Source organism: Lonchura striata, chromosome 1A (genome assembly GCF_050655825.1).
Source record: "Lonchura striata isolate lonStrDom1 chromosome 1A, ASM5065582v1, whole genome shotgun sequence".
In the NCBI taxonomy this organism is placed as follows: Eukaryota; Metazoa; Chordata; class Aves; order Passeriformes; family Estrildidae; genus Lonchura; species Lonchura striata.
Window position 1 is genome coordinate 2,890,443 of NC_140741.1, and position 16,122 is coordinate 2,906,564.

The following is a 16,122-nucleotide window of genomic DNA, read 5'->3' on the forward strand; positions in this document are numbered from 1 at the left end:
GCACTGCCAGTTGAAAAGTGAGTGATCCTGACACACTTAAGCATTCATATCAAGCATAAATGATTCAAACCAATGCCTGTCATCTCAGATGCATCCTCATCTTGACCTTCTGATCACCCTGTGTTCATCACAGCTGGTTGTTTCTGTTTTTACTCGACTTTTACCCCTGTGTACCTGGATACTGGTTCTGAGTGCAATTTAGTAACACTCCATCCTCTGTTTTCTAAATCTGGGACCAACAGCAACAAAGCTGTTTGTACATTGGGACTGACAAAATCATTGAAAGTATGAGTAAACGCTGAAAAGATCCACAAGCCAGAAAGCAGGAAGCAGCTGAATCTAGGGGAAAACCCTCTTTACTTCTTAAAATGTTTTAATATCCAGCCATGCCCTTTTTTTCAGGCTGACTGTAGTTTGAGTTTGTCAAAAAAGTCTGGGTTACTTACGAAGTGTGAAATGGCCCGTGTACAATTTGGTGAAATTATACTTTCATCAAACACTAAAACTTATTAATACTGCTAATTTACTAGAGTTGTACAATTTAAAATTTTTTCATAGTACCTTTTCACTCGAGTTTAGGCTAATATTATCTTTGCAAATCATGCTGTTAAGTGTCAATATGAATCCAGTTCACAAAAAGTAAGGGAGAAAAATCCTCTAGACTTTGTTTCCTAGCTTTGCTGAGTTATAGCCCAGACTCATTTGTAGATAGTGTTGCAAATAAAAATAGCAGATATAAAATAGATTTTATAATAAGAGGCATGTATTTATTTTTCAGAGGTCTGCTAGTATGTTTGGTACCTGTTGGCACATGACCTCAGTACTTTAACATGACAATCTATTTGCTAAAAACTGGACAAATGACAGAGTTATTAGAATGAAGTATTTTAGCATACTGTCATTTGTTAGTGCTTAAGAAAATGTAAATACTTGAAAATTTTCAAGTTCCTGAAGTTGATTGATCTTTTTTCCAGTCCCAAAAGAAACAAGCAAGAAGGTAATGTGTTAAGCCAAGAGTATTTTCTCCAAAGTGCAAGATAATAGGAAGACCATATTTCTATGAGCTAGCAGAACCTGTTATGAAAATAATATACATTTAGGTGGCAGTAGTGATGTAGCATTTTTAAGGAGCAGCACTTATTCCTAATTGCCCATGACTTTTTTTACATACTGTGCCTTCTGTGCCATGTCCTCTATTACCAGAGGTGATCAGTTACAGAGCTGTGTGCTCAACTGTGGCTGAGAAAAGATGTTGGAAGTTCGGGATCTTTTGGATAAGAGACACTCCGGAGAGCTCTGAAATTGTGCAAGCACAGAGTGCCAAAATTCCTGTTGGCAAAATTCAGGGAAGTGCCTGGTCCATGTGCCTCTAGAGGGAGCGTGTGCATGCGATTGGACAATCCAGGGATAAACTCATGCATGCCAGAGTTTTCCCGCAATTTTACTATGAAAGTTGCAGCAAACTGCACTTTTCACCATCAGCACCTACTATTTTTCTTGACACTACAGTTCAGACATTTTGTGTTGTGGCAAAATAAGACATTACCTCAGATCATATATGCAAACATGTCCCTGACCCTTTGAGCACTTCAGCTTGTAGAGTCATTTATTCTAAAACTCAGTGGGGCTTCAAATTTGCAAGCCTATTTCTTACAGCTTGTAGAAAAGAAATAGTATTCCTGGTGTTTCCTGGAAGCTATCCAGGCCTTTGCAACAGGGGTAAAGCTGATGGCCCAGCACGTCAAGGCTATACACGATTAATGCTTTGGAAATTTTACATGTTGCTCTACTACTCTGTAGTTTATTTCTACATCCCTATTATTTTGTCTCTTTGCAGAGTGGAATACCTACATAATACAAACGTGTAGTTCTGTTGGCTGGTTAACATTCTCTCAAAGGTTAACAGTTCTTTTAGTAAGCTGTCCGATGCTGTGTGAAACCTAGTTTCCAGTGCTTTTTAAAGCAATGTTTTCATATCTGTGCAAATCACAAAACATTCAGATGGAAGTTAGTTGTTTTGACTCAAATCAGACTCTCAGGCATGCACTATAAGTGTTTGATCATTTGAAATGAAATATCTCTTATGTCTCCTACTGCTTCAATTGCAGTCTAATTTTGAGTTGCATCAGCACTTGCGTTTTTGCAGCATTAGAAAATAAACCCTTTATAAATGTTCCTTCCATGCTAATTTTTATACTACTTTGTGGTTTTTTAATTTTTTTTTTTTTTTTAGCCACAAGTTTGGGAAAAAGATCACTTACTTGAACTATTCAGGTGACCTGGGACAACATCTCAAATATGACCAGTTAAATATCCCTCAGGAATATCCATCTGGTATGTGGCAAATTTCATATACTTTGCCTCACTTTTTTCTCGGGTAGAGTTGCATCCTGATCACTGTATTCCAAGAAGAATCTATTTCTTGGAAATCTGTAATTTACCTGTTTGTGCTGGGCTGGATTAATTCTGAAAGCTGCCCCCGATTGCCTCTCTCATTGAGGAAAAGTCACAGCTGAGCTCAAATACAGCACACAGAGCTGACCTTGACTAGCTATTGACATTGTTCTGTTTCATCTGATTAGTTTTTAAATCTAAAATTAAATATCTTTTGTGAGAAGACAGGAAACATTTTCTATCTAATGCCATGGATGGGGGAAAGGGGACAGAGAAAATGTTCCAAATTGCCCCAACAGCGCAGCTTTTGCTCGTTCAATTGTTACCATGAACATTTCAGAGCACTTTCCTTTCCATCAGGATCCTTCTGCTTGTCCATGCTGTGTATGGATGGCCAGGGAGGAGGAATGCATTCTAAACCAAACCTTGGAGCTGCTCTGATTGACATTAACTGAAGGAATGGCCTGATCATTTTATGTCACCTCAGGTCCAGTAGAGTGAAAGCTGTGTCCCACAGTGTGAAATGCTCTGAAAATACACAGCCCAGCTCACCCCCATGCTTCACAACCCTTTGCATGTGACTCTCAGGGAATATCCTATTTTAAAATACCTTTTTTTTTTTTTTTTTGAGAACCTTGTTCATCTTACTGAGAACAGAACCTTTCCCTCAAGGGAAACTGGAATCCTACAGAAGATGGTAGAAGTGCAAAAACTGTACAATTGTACCTTTTTTTCCCTAGGAAAAAGAAACTGATGTGTAGGGTTTATTATTACAAATTACAGCCTAGTTATTTGTTTTACCTCTCTGACAGATATATTAGTTCTCAACAGGAGCAAGTGCTGTAAATAATCAGTTTGCTATTTAAACACTGAAACCAGAAACACATTTATGGCTAACAATAATAATTAGAGAACATTTAAAAAAAACCGCTGGGTTGCTATTTGGTTTCTCTGGAGTGAGCAGCTGTAAGAAAATGCAATCAGTGCAACTTTAGAGAGGCTGAGAATGAGTTCCATGAGCTTAAATTGTCAATAATAAAGATGTAACAGCTTCCAAACACATTAAAGTCTTGATGATGCTCCCATTTAAGTGAGTGAGGCTTTTGACCAATTTTAATAGCTGCTCCGAGTGTTTAGGGTTTAAATACATGAAATAAAATCCTTTGACACACAAGGAGTATATTAGAACTCCCCTTTTAGAAAAGCTAAAGTCAATGTGTGGTTTTTTCCCCCTACCTTGATTTGCTGCAGGCAATATTTCTTCTGGCCATTATCACATCATGATGATGCTGCAGAGAATCAGTGCTCCTGCAGGGCTGCTGCTGTTTTGTACTGAAATCAATGGTGCCTTGCCAATCTGTAAGAACAAGAACTTGGATTGTCTCATCTAAAGATTATACTTGCAAGCAGCAGCAAATAATGATAATTTCTAATGTATAAAAAAATCATACTTTAGGATTATCTGCATTAAATTAATTCCTTGCTGTTAGTCTTTTCTTTCCTGCAAGTGTGTTGCATGCTTGATCAAGAGATGCTGCAAGTTTAGGCAACTTTTATCATGCAGATTTTTCTTTGCCATTTGTTTCTTTCTAAGCCACAGTGCATGTATAACTAAAAGGATATTGCACTAATCACAGGAGTCAAGAGAGCTATAATGAGGCTGAGGGAGGCACTAACATTGCTACCTCTTACATCTGTAATTACCTAGAAATTGAGTGAGAATATAGCCACTGAAATGTTAATGAAGTTAAACTTTTGGCAGTGTATATGAGGAAGGCTTTGCATCCTGGTGCCTTCTTGGGCCCATTTAAAGATTTTAAAGAAACAGAAAGTTTGTGGCCATCATTCTGTTGTGTTAGGGACCAATGACTAGTTATTCTTGCCTTGATCTGACATAAAACCTCTATGTCTTGCTTTTGTTCTTTCTGGGTGTTTTGTCTCATCACTGCTGCACCAATTTCATACTCTTCTCCCTCAGCAATTGCTGAGCCAGCTCAGATGTTCACAGTTTTCTGAAGCAACAACACCAAATGTGCATTAAAGGAAAAAAATAAAAACCTTAGTCATGATGGTTACAGTTCAGGGTTGGCTCATCTTTGTCACTGCAGAATTTCTTCTAGATGAAATGTTCACCATTCTGAAAGCAGTAACCACCCTTGAGTTTTCTCCAAACCTTGTCTACCTTTGCCTAAACTTTCATCTATTCAATGCAGTATTGCTGCAGCTTGGAAGGGATGGGCTCTGGTGTGATGAGACTCCTTGTCCCAATGCATGCATCCTCGGTGGCACAGCAGTGCTGGCCACCCAAACACAACCCAGCTCAAGCACTGAAATAACTAATTTTTCCCCCAGCTCTCAATCCTTCTGTGCCCTCAGGAAGGAGGGCCCAGGGCTCTCTTAATATTATTTCCCAGCCAATCCCAGGTTTGCTCAGAGCTGTGATATTCCCTATCATAAAGAGATTTCCACAAACCAGATTTCTAAAGAGAGATTCCTTGTCAGGTACATAATTTTTTGACATTCTCAGCCAGCTGATGCTTGAAAGCCAAGTACCTGTCCACCAAGGCTCTTAAGTAGTAGGTGGCAGACATGGATTTTTTTGCACTTGATTGTAGGTATGCAGGTATCTGTTGTACCTGCTGTCTGCTGTGATTTTAACTCTGGATGAGATATTTTTACTTTGTGAGAGAGTAAAGAATGAGAACAAGTCGGAAAATAATCTGAGGGCAGCGCATTGTCTAGGAACACCAGAGGGTTTTGCTTGGCAAAGTGCCTGTAAAGCATTCATCCCATGTAATTGTTGTTTACCTGTGTTTTCAGTTTTGACAAAATATTTTGAAAAGTGGAGTTTAAAAGAATTACTCCTTGGGCTTTCTTGTGTGCATGCAGCGTGATGTCTGCTGTATTTTACTGATGCTGTGGTGATATCCCAATTTTAAAAGATCATAAGCTTGAGAGCCAAGCTGGACCACAGCAAAGGAACCTTCACAGTGAATGCAGTGCACAAGGCAGATTTGAGGAGGTGTGACCACAGACAGCTGTCTTGGGATGATTTGAAAATTCTCATTCTGTTTTCTGGAAGTGAGAGTGTGTGTGTGTGTGTGTGATGTATCTGTTACCTTTCTTAACCTGAAAACTCAGAAATACAGTATTTCTGCAGTCTGGAGTGATAGGGAAACTTTTCTCTTTTTTTAAGTGTTATTGATGGGAGCTTCAAAACAAATTAGCTGAGTGACAGACTTAACTTTGAAGTTTATACAAAGATTATAAAGTTAAGTATAAAAGTATATATAAGTATATTTAAAGTATGCATAAGTATATGTAAGTATATAAGAGTATAAGTTTATATAATAAATGTGTAAATATAATAAATATCATAAACTTATAAAAAGTTTATAAACTTGTATTAAAATTTTATAAACATAAAGAAATTATAGAAGTTCCATGACCTTTGGTCATGCAAACTGCCAGCAAAATTTCTTTTACCCAGGATTGCTACACTTCCTGCATTATTTAATCTGCAGAAGGCTGACAGAAATACTTATTGAGACACAGACTAATGTGTTTTATGGGAACTGATAGTTTAGCAGTGGGAAAAAAAGTCACCACAGTTTATCACAATAAAGCTTCAGTAATTTAATTCTGTGCCCTAAGAGCACTTAGCATGCTGCAGTTTTGTGCATGTGCACATATCCATGTGCAGAACTCTCAGGGAGAGAAAGAGAAATGCAACAGATGCAAAAAAAGAGCCATCAAAAACAATCTGCTTTAGGTTAGGCAGGATTGGCAGAGTCAGATCTTTCTCCAAATTGGTGTTAAACTCATAGTTCTAATATAACTACAGTATTCCAGCAGGGGAAAAAAGAGTAACTTGGTAGAGTATTTGAAATGTGTGTCAGTGTAATTCTCACCTGGACTCTCTAGGTGATGGAAGAAATTTGAGATCCAAATTTCTGGTTTTGCCCATGTGTAGAAATGAACCTGCAGAGGTTCACCTCTAGAAAGTTCTCAGCCACTCAGATGGCCATCTCATAAATTGTTTTGCCAAGACAAAATAATTCCCTGTGGAGGGACAAAAGGCGGGGGGGGGGGGGGGGGGGGTGGGATGGGGTGGGGGTTTCAATTAGCAGATTACCAAAATAGCATTTTGAGCAGGACTGTGTCTCAGCAAGAATAAAATCAGAGGATAAAAAGTAGGTGTCACAATTCAGTGCATGGAAAGATAAGGAGATTCAAATCAAGACCTTTCCTGTGTGGAAAAAAATATTTTTGGTGTTTTGCTGCATTGAGAAAATACTCTGGATATTAGTCTTAGCCAGATACATGATAATACAAAATACGACAAAGGCATTTAAAGGAATAACCCTCACTATCACTGTGGTGGTGTGGTTAGTAGAGCTGAATTTTGTGGTCAGTTTCACAGATAAAGTAATTCCTGCAGATATAAATAAGGTATTATTTCTTGGTGATACTGTGATGCTTCAGAGTTAAGAACAACTTTGACATTGAAAGTGTGGAGAGCTGTTTATGAGTCCCCAGATGCAAACACATCATTCAAGGACTTCCTGAACACAATTATGTTCTTCTAAAATATCTGATATGCTTTCTCCATCTGGTGAGTATGGGCAAAATCCTCAAAGTAGTTTTATTTCTAAATCTGCTGTTGTAAATTCAGAATTTAACATCTCCAAAGAAGAGAAAACAGAGTAGTTTAAATAGTCTGGTGAGGTGGTTATGCAGCACTTGTCCAAGGACCAAACTTAGGGTACAGAACCCTCCAGTTGCTACATGTCAACTTGTATCACAAGCCACAGTCTGGCCATCCCTTCACCATGAAATTCTTAAAATGTCCTAAAAAATACTGTGCACATTTAAATGAACTCTACTGGCACTGGAATATTTACAAGTCCTGTTCTTCCACTCCACATTCATAACATTTGGGGTTTTTAAATTTCGTTTTGCGGAGGTTTTTTTCCCATTCTGGAGTGAAAACATGAAAATAGTGGTTGTATAATTTTAGGTGCTGGAGAAAACAGGTGAAATCACCTGTTTTCCATGAAGTATAAACCCTGGGCAACTAAACCACCAAATAAATTAGTGTTATTTTAGAAAATTATATATGAATTAAATATGAATAAATAAAAAAATTAAATATTAATAAGTTTTAGAACAACCATCAGAAAAATATTTAATATTAAATCTTTCAAATAGCATTTTCCTGTTTAAAATAGCTATTTATTACTAGTGTTAAATGAAAAACTTAGAATGAAAGGATTTTGCAAGGATTTTTTTTTTTTTATTTTAGTATAAATTAAATAGCATGTCTTCTGTCCTACTCTTTGATTTGCTGATTTCCTTTAACCCTTTTCTGGAAAACCCATGAGGGTGAGGGTTTGGGGAACATCAGCTATGAATAATTCTGCATTCAGCCTTGTGACACAGTTTGGCTGTGCAGAAAAAGACAGGCACAGGGCTGTACATCTCCCTTCCTTCTACCTTATCCAGTGCATCACTTGTTCACACTGCATTTTCAAACCTTGGTGCCCAAAATGAAGGGTCATGGTGTAGCTGATCCCTAAAGCAAGTGAGCTCCCCCTCAAAGGCCCTAAGGCAATCATGTCTGGGGAATTACACTGATTTTCACCAGTGAGGTAATTGGCATTCAGTAGCTCTTTTTGGGCTGCAGTCATGTTGGCCATATTTTAGCCAACAGTGTATTTCAGAAACAAGTGCATTTAATCCCCTTTTCTGTCAAAGCACTAGCAAAAAGCAAGATTAAAGGATAAACACATTGATATAACCAGTAATTGCTATAATACCCACGTTGCCTGGCTGAACTCTAAAGCTATTAAGGAAATCCTCATGTCATTTACTATTATTTTAGCAACTGATATCTCTCCTCAATGTTATGAATCGTGTAAGTGACTTTGTTCCAGCAATAGATACATCATCTTAATACACTTCTTAAGAGCTGAGCACTTGATGTGTTAATGAGGTGTGCCAAATTACCACACAGTATTTTCTGTAATTGGGCAGCAGAATATAGCATTCTTTCTGAGTAGGCCTTATTATGTCAAGCACAGCATCAAGTGATACTAGTGCTCACATCTGCAATTTTTGCTGATCCAAAGGTTTTCTTCCTTCATGTCTCAGGGAATATTTGCATTTGGAAAGGTCGAGGGAACATGAAACATTCTCAGAGCTAGAAATTTCTATTCATTGCAGGTTGGTGTGCTGCACAAGCTTCCACAGTGTATACTTTAACACTAATCCTAGTTTTTACCTGCAGGCATCAGCCTGGTGCCTTATATATAAAAGGCAATTTAATTCTTCCATGAGTTAAGTCTTGAGTAGTGCAAGAGGTACTTGTGGCAATTTCATGAAGTGGGATGAATGGGAATCACTAGATACAGGTTTTGAACACTCCAAGTTTGATACAGGCTTGTGAAAGAAGCAAAAATAATGCCTATTTTCTCTGCAGTCTCAACCACTTTGCTTCCTTCTACTGTAAATGCAGGTGAACCCAGTGGGAAGAAATGATGATGTGTGACTCCAGTTCAGAAGGCTGAACGACTTCTTTATTATAGCTATGCTAAAAGTTATTAATATACTATATAAAGGAAGATACTGAAACTACAAACCTACTTTCTCTAACTACCATAACTGACTCACAACTCCAGGCCCTCTCTGAGAGTCCAGCCCCAGGTGGGTTGGATTGGCCATCAGGCTCAAACAATCCTCACCAGAATCCAACCAAGCACTCATCCCAGGTAAACAATTCTCCAAACACATTCCACATCAGAAAAACAAGGAGCAGAAATAGAAATTGTTTTCTCTTTCATTTCTCTCTGTGCACCTCTATGAAAAATCCTGAGAGGGAGAGAAATGTGCCTGCCACATCCTTCTAGTCTAAGAATGCTGCAGCAGGACAGCACAACTTGTACAGAAGTAACAGACTTGAATTTTAAGAACAGGTCCAAGCACTTTAAATTTAGATCAGTAGTGATTTTACCAGCAACGAGCTCAGTGGTGAAAGGTGTAACTCAGCCAGCCCATCTCTGCAGCCTACATAGCTGCTGGAGAAGGATTTGTAAGGGTCTTCTTGAAGCTGGAGTGGGCTGAGGTCCCATGGCAGAAAGCAAGAGGGAAAACAAAGCCCTGTTTTCAGAAGCTGGTCCCTGAGTAATGCCTGTGAAGCAGGTCTGTGAGAGAGGGGGGTGCACAAGTGCCCGTGCTGTACAGTGCACTGCACTGGCACTGCAGTGTATTTATCAGGGCATGTGCAAACTTAAAGGGCTCCAAGAAGTCTCCTTGCAAAGAAGATGACTTGGCAAATCACTCTGATGTCTGCAGGCACCCAGTTCTGAGGCCAAAAATCATTTAATAGAAAACTATAATTGTCTTTTGTCCATGACAGTTTAAGGCTAAAGAAGCAAGAGAGTCCATAGAGGTTTACATTTTCCCTTCCTCCTGCTGAGTTCTGTCCCTGCAATCATGCCTGATGTGGGGTAGGAGGGATGACTTTCCTGCAAGAGCCATTGCAAAAACTTGCTGAATTCAAGTTGTCAAACCTGGAGCAACTAGAAAATTGACTAAGTTTGGGGCCCATGGGCTGTTCTATAACCAAAGGAGCAAATTTAAAACCAAATGCAAGCTGTAATAAATTGCCCTGAATTACTGTTTTGTCTCAGCCACTTGTCCAATTGAAAAGTGCAATTACCTTCAGTAAAGCTTGGAGGTGGCTGGAGATGATGGGGCTTGTTGGGAAGGATCAGATGATTAAGCCTCACAAAGCACATGCAAGTAGCTGGCACATCCACAAAGTAGCTGACAGTGGGTGGCAGACACTTAAATTTCACTCAGTTTGTGGGGGTGTTTTAATATTTAGTAATTTTCTTTTGAAAGCATTTTGCAGAGTTCCTTTCAGCATCTTAACTGAGAAACCAAAGAGATGGTGATGTTGCTATATTCTGAAAATGTAGTAGTAATTGGCTGTTTCTACCCTCTGTATTTTGCAGTTTAAGTTAATTAGGTAGTGTAGTGCCTGCTTCATTCCTGTGCTATCCATGAGTCACAGAATTACCAAGGGTGGAAGAGACCTTGGGGATCAAGATCAAGCCCCAACATCAACCCAGCATCACCATAATCACCCCTAAACCATGTCCCAGGTGCCACCTTCAGACACCTATGGAACAGTTCCAGAGATGGTGACTCCACCATCTCCCTGGGCAACTTATTCAAGAGTCTGACAACTCTTTCAGTGCCATGGCAGGCACAACCCAGGTGCCTGTGCCCTCCTGGGCACACTGTGCAGCACATCCTTTTCCCTGTTTTCCAGCCCTTCTGCCCCAGCCTGGAGCTGCAGGCTTGGTGGGACCCAAGGGCAGGACCCAGCATGTGGTTTTGTCGAACCTCAGACCTTCCTGCCCTGCAAGAGATCAGCATTCCTGCCTAATTTAGTGTTTTCTCTGAACAGACCAAGTGTGCACTTAATCTCCTCATGCAGATAATCAATAAAGATATTAAACAGCACCTTCCTCAATCCTGAGCCCTGGGGACACCACTTGTGAACAGCCACCAAATGAATCCATCAGGGTGCTGGGATGAAAGTATGTGGTACCAAAAATCATCACATTTTTCTAGCAGGAGCTGGATATTTCTTCAGGGATAGCGAGTGTGTATGTTTTGCATTTGGTGATGTGGCACCAAAATTCAGCGTTTGTTCCCAATGATGATGTTTGCAATGCACAGGTTTTATCTTTATGAATTACTTTCTTACAATATAGGCTGTCATTGCTTAATGATTTTTCTATATCTGTTTCAGTGAAAGGGGGGGGAAAACCCAGCAAAGTGGAGCTGTGTAGTTCTTTGTAGTGATCCTTTCCTGTGATGTTCAGATGATTGATTCAAGGACATGGTTTATGTCTTTGGGAAATTCTATTTTCCAAAGCTCATCAAATTGACAGAGCATGTATTTTCAATTTAAACAGAGATGATGGTTACTAACTTGAGTCAGTGAGAGAATCAAAGAAGGAGTCAAGGGGGTTAGTTCCAAATGCTGAATGTGAATGCACACATAGTTCTTAGCTAGAATGTAGGTTGGAAGATTGCTGTGTAGAGTTGGATTCAGTTGCACCCTTTCTTTTTGCATCTGCTAAGGAAAGGATTGCTATGTATATTGGAATGAAGCAACGTTGACAAATTTCCCTTGAGCTCCTAGGTCACACCCCCATGAATTACTCAAAGATAAGGCTTAGTGAAGCTCTGCCTCAGTTAATAAAATCACTGTACCATTTTATCTTCAGAATTTTCTCATTAGAGGACAAATTGTGTTGTGGGTATTTTTGTTGATCATTTCAATGCTGACTGTCTTCTTGCAATGCTGGCAGGTGGGAAGACATGGCTTGATCTTGGAGTCGGGAACATTCTTTGAAATAGCTAACCTGAAGACAAAAGAGATCTAGCTCTACAGCAAGTCACAGTGTTATTGCTTTGAGCTGAAACATTGGCCTTCCAAAGCAGCAGCTGGATTAAAATGTGTGTTTTAAGTAGTGCTTGAAGAAGCTCCTGTGTACAACTTGTAGAGTGGAAGGTGTCAGGAGCACTCCCAAAAACTGAGTGAATGCAACTGCAACAGGTTTGGCTCCTTCCAGCCTCCAGTACTACCCCACACACCCTTGAGCCATTCCAGACCACCTGCCCTGTGTGCACTTTGGGTACACCTCCCTGGGGTACAGCACTTTCTTGTGCTATAGAAAGCACAGTGTGATGGGCTGTACCTCCCATGATATTTCAGAGACTTTCCACTGAACGAAACACCAAAAAACAACTTATCCTTGATCCCCCGTGTACAATATCACAGAGTAAATGTATAAGCCACCAAAGGCCAGAATGCAGCCCCCAAACTTGTCATATTTCTTCATATACAAACACCAGTTCATTGTCCAGCTACCTTCAGGGTAATAGCCAGTTCTGTGTCTCCTTGTTAACAGAGTGCTCATTGTTCTTATCATTTTCCCCCATCAGTTATTTTGGCACTAGCTTACAGTGCTGTGGTATAAATAGCTCTTGTTTGAGCTGATCTCATCTGAAGCAGATTACATTTCTTTATGCTTGTTTTTCTCCACCCCAGCGGAGATAACAATAGATTCTATGATAGAAGGATTGAAAACAATGAATTTTCTAGGCTAAGGAAAACATGCAGCCTTTTTGCTTGAACTGCTGTTATATTCAAAGGACACAGCCTCCCTGTGCCCCCATAGCTCTGAGGTTAAGAAACCAGTGATGCATCCATGGCCAGGGTCTTGTCCCCTTGTTCCTCCTCAATACAGCATCCTGTCTTGTCTCTTGGCTCCTGCCTGCATATACCTGTTCAAGTTTTGCCAGGTTTCACAGGAGAGCATCTGTAAGAGTCTGACAGCATCCAGCCTGGCCTGTGTCACTGGTTTGAATTTGATGTGGCCATTGAAAGGAACCACCTCCCCGAGTGCTCTGGTACCTGTGAATCTCTTCACTGAACTGCTGATAGATTTCCCCACAAAAATATTCAACGCCCAAACAGTTCCCCCTGAGATCTTACCTTAATGCTCTCAGGAAGGGAGATGGCATAAGGCTGCCCGAGGTAAAGGTCTCTTGGGTGGGACCTCTATGCTTAGGGCTCTCCAGCGTGGCAAGCACATTTCTCTCGCCCTCAGGACTTTTTATAGAGGTGCACAGAGAGAAGAAAGAGAAACAATTTCTGCTTCTGCTCCTTGTTTATCCCATGTGGAATGTGTTTGGAGAATTGTTTCCCTGGGGTGAGTGCTTGATTGGATTCTGGTGAGGATTGTTTGAGCCTGATGGCCAATCCAACCCACCTGGAGCTGGGCTCTCAGAGAGGCTCACAAGTTGTGTTATAATCAAAGTAATATGTAGTTTTAGTATCCTCCTTTTATAAAGCATATTAATGTATTTTAACATAGTTATAATAAAGAAATAATTCAGCCTTCTGAACTGAGTCAGACATCATCATTTCTCCCCATTGGGTTCACCTGCATTTACAATACTCCAGGAGAAAAAAAATTTCAACACAGAATAAAGTTTATATATCTTTGCAAATACCAAAAATGCTGGGAGAAGACCGGTGTCCTGTATATCACACGGGGAGAATATGAACATGAACATTCAAGGACCAATAGATCAAAGTGAACCCCCTTACTAAACATGAGCAGCTGAAAAAAAAAGTTAACAAAACCCGTGACACTACATGCCAGTCTGTCATTTCTTTGCAGACCTGGAGACTTTATTATGTGACATTATTTTCTGCATGGGCAGAGGTAATTTCTGGACCACTCCTGAATGTACATATTTTTATATTTTATGTTTTTTATTTTCTACTCTTTATTTGACTTACAAGTTTATTAGGAATTACCCAATAAAGTTTATAAATATGGAATTAATTTCTAAGATACAAATGCTTTTGAACTATTTTTCCATATACTTAAATATCTTCTTTTACACAAAGAGGTGTGGGCAGTTGTGGCACATCAGGTTGACAAGTACCATGAAGAATAAAATGTTCCCTGTGTAATTTGAATTGTGCAGATGGCTAACTAATAATGCTCCCAAATACTAAATATATGCAGTTAATTACTGTAGCTGCACATGCAAAATGTGTCAAAGTTTTTTCTTACAAATTCAAATGAGGATAAACAATCCTCTAATTTCTTGGAATTTTCCTCCAAATTCTTGAAATTTTAATCAGTGGAGTTATATTGGTGAGCGCATAATACAGAATATAGACTAACTTTGAGTACCCCAATGTTTGGACTTCATTGCTTTTGCAGATTGAGTTGATAGAAATTTCAAATTTCTTTAGAAGAAACAACAGCTTGGATAATATACCTAATATTCTTACACATTGAAAGTCTGTTATTAGTCCCAATGTGAATTATTGGCCAGCATAAAGGGAGAATTTTCAGTGTTTTCTTTCTAACTATGCTGTGGATATTGCTTGTGTTTGATGGGCTCCAACAAGCTACTGTTTAGCTTTAACTTGTTTAACATTGTTTGGCAATGACACGCATTAAACAAATTATCATCATATTTGCCTGTAGGGCAAAAGAATTAGCCAGCGTTAAAAAAGGTGTTTTCCCTAATGCTCTGGCCTTCCTGCTTCTGTACAGGGCAAATGAAACAGAGGGAATATTCAGATTGCAGCAGAAATAATAGTCTCAGGAGGAGACTATTATTTCTCCTCTGCAAACACAAGCACTTTTTATGCCACGAGTTTTAGTGACGTGGGGACTTGTGCTCCTGTCCTTCCTCTTGGCATTTGGAAATTGCCAGCCCGTGTGAAGAGTGCAACAAAATCCTGTCGCAGAGGGTGAAGAGGATTTGCTCTTGTCTCAGGAAATAGCCAAATATCCAGGAGGCTGAGGAATGCCGGGTGTGCCAGGACTTCGTTTGCCCAGTAGGTGTCATCTACAGCATTAGGCAGTGATAAAATTTGAAAACTAGAGGCTTTAAAATAACCTGGGTTAGGACCAGCTTCTGATGGCACAGCTGCATCTTTTCTCCCATCCCTCAAGTGTCATAAAGACAACATGTGGCTTTTGAGTATCTGTAAGTAATAACCACCCGTGACTCCCATTTAAATATAAAACCTGGCATATTACACAGAGAATAATTAACAAGAATTCAGGACTTTTCAGCACGATGAGATTGCCAAGGACAAAACTGTCATAGCTCTGTATTGCAACTCACCAGCTTTACATCTGTGTGAGAACCTCCTAGCCCACCTAGCTGCATTCAAACTCAAACATTCTTATGTTCAGCATTGCTCAGCAACTTCATTCTCTACATCAGCACCCTGTTTTGATAGAGGAGGAATTTGGCCTCTGGGAATTAACAAAACCACAATATTTTGCCACCCTCCGACTTTGGTCAAAATGCATACGTGTTAGTTTCACTGTCTGTAAAAAAATAAAGGAGCACCTGGCATTGGAAAACTTTCTTGGGATTAAATACAGGTAAATCCTCTAGAAACAACCTAAAGGTTGTTTTCTATTTCCTCATGCTCTGATTTAAAAACCCAGCCGGCACCAAATGGCATTTGGTCTGCAGGCTGTGTTGCATAATGGGAATGGGAGTCCTGGAGCTTTAGCACCCTACCAGACCACAGCCCTGCGGGTTGAAATCCTCAGTTCATGGAAGTCAGCTTTGCCCAAAATGTCCCCAGGGGTAGGTAGGGGCTCCCACAGAGATTTAGTTCTCCCACTCATCCTAGGCTGAGAGACAACAGGCATTTGCCAGGACATAATTGTCCCTGACCCCTTTACTTCTAAAAAGGAGAAGTACAGGCTGAAAGCATCCCTCCAGCTGATTTACCTGTCTGTGGACACTTGAGATGATACTAAGACCAGACTCTCTCTCTCAGTATTGGGCACACGATGACCACCAGGCCTTCCTCTTGCTGCTTTGTGAATTACCATTACCTAGCAATTAACAGCTCCTCTCATTTAGTGGATGAAGACCAAAATGGTGCTCTCTCATGTCAGGGTACCTTTTCTCTCTGAAGAACAGATAATAGCTGTTATCCCAGCCGGCTCATGGGAGCACCAGCAGCCCTGGTGCTGACTGCCAGCAGCTCTGCTGGCACAGAGGGATGGGGGCCCGGGGCTCCTGCCCCCTGTGCCTTCCTTCGCCAGGCTGGGCACAAACAGCCAGGGGCTGCCTCTACCCCAGCCC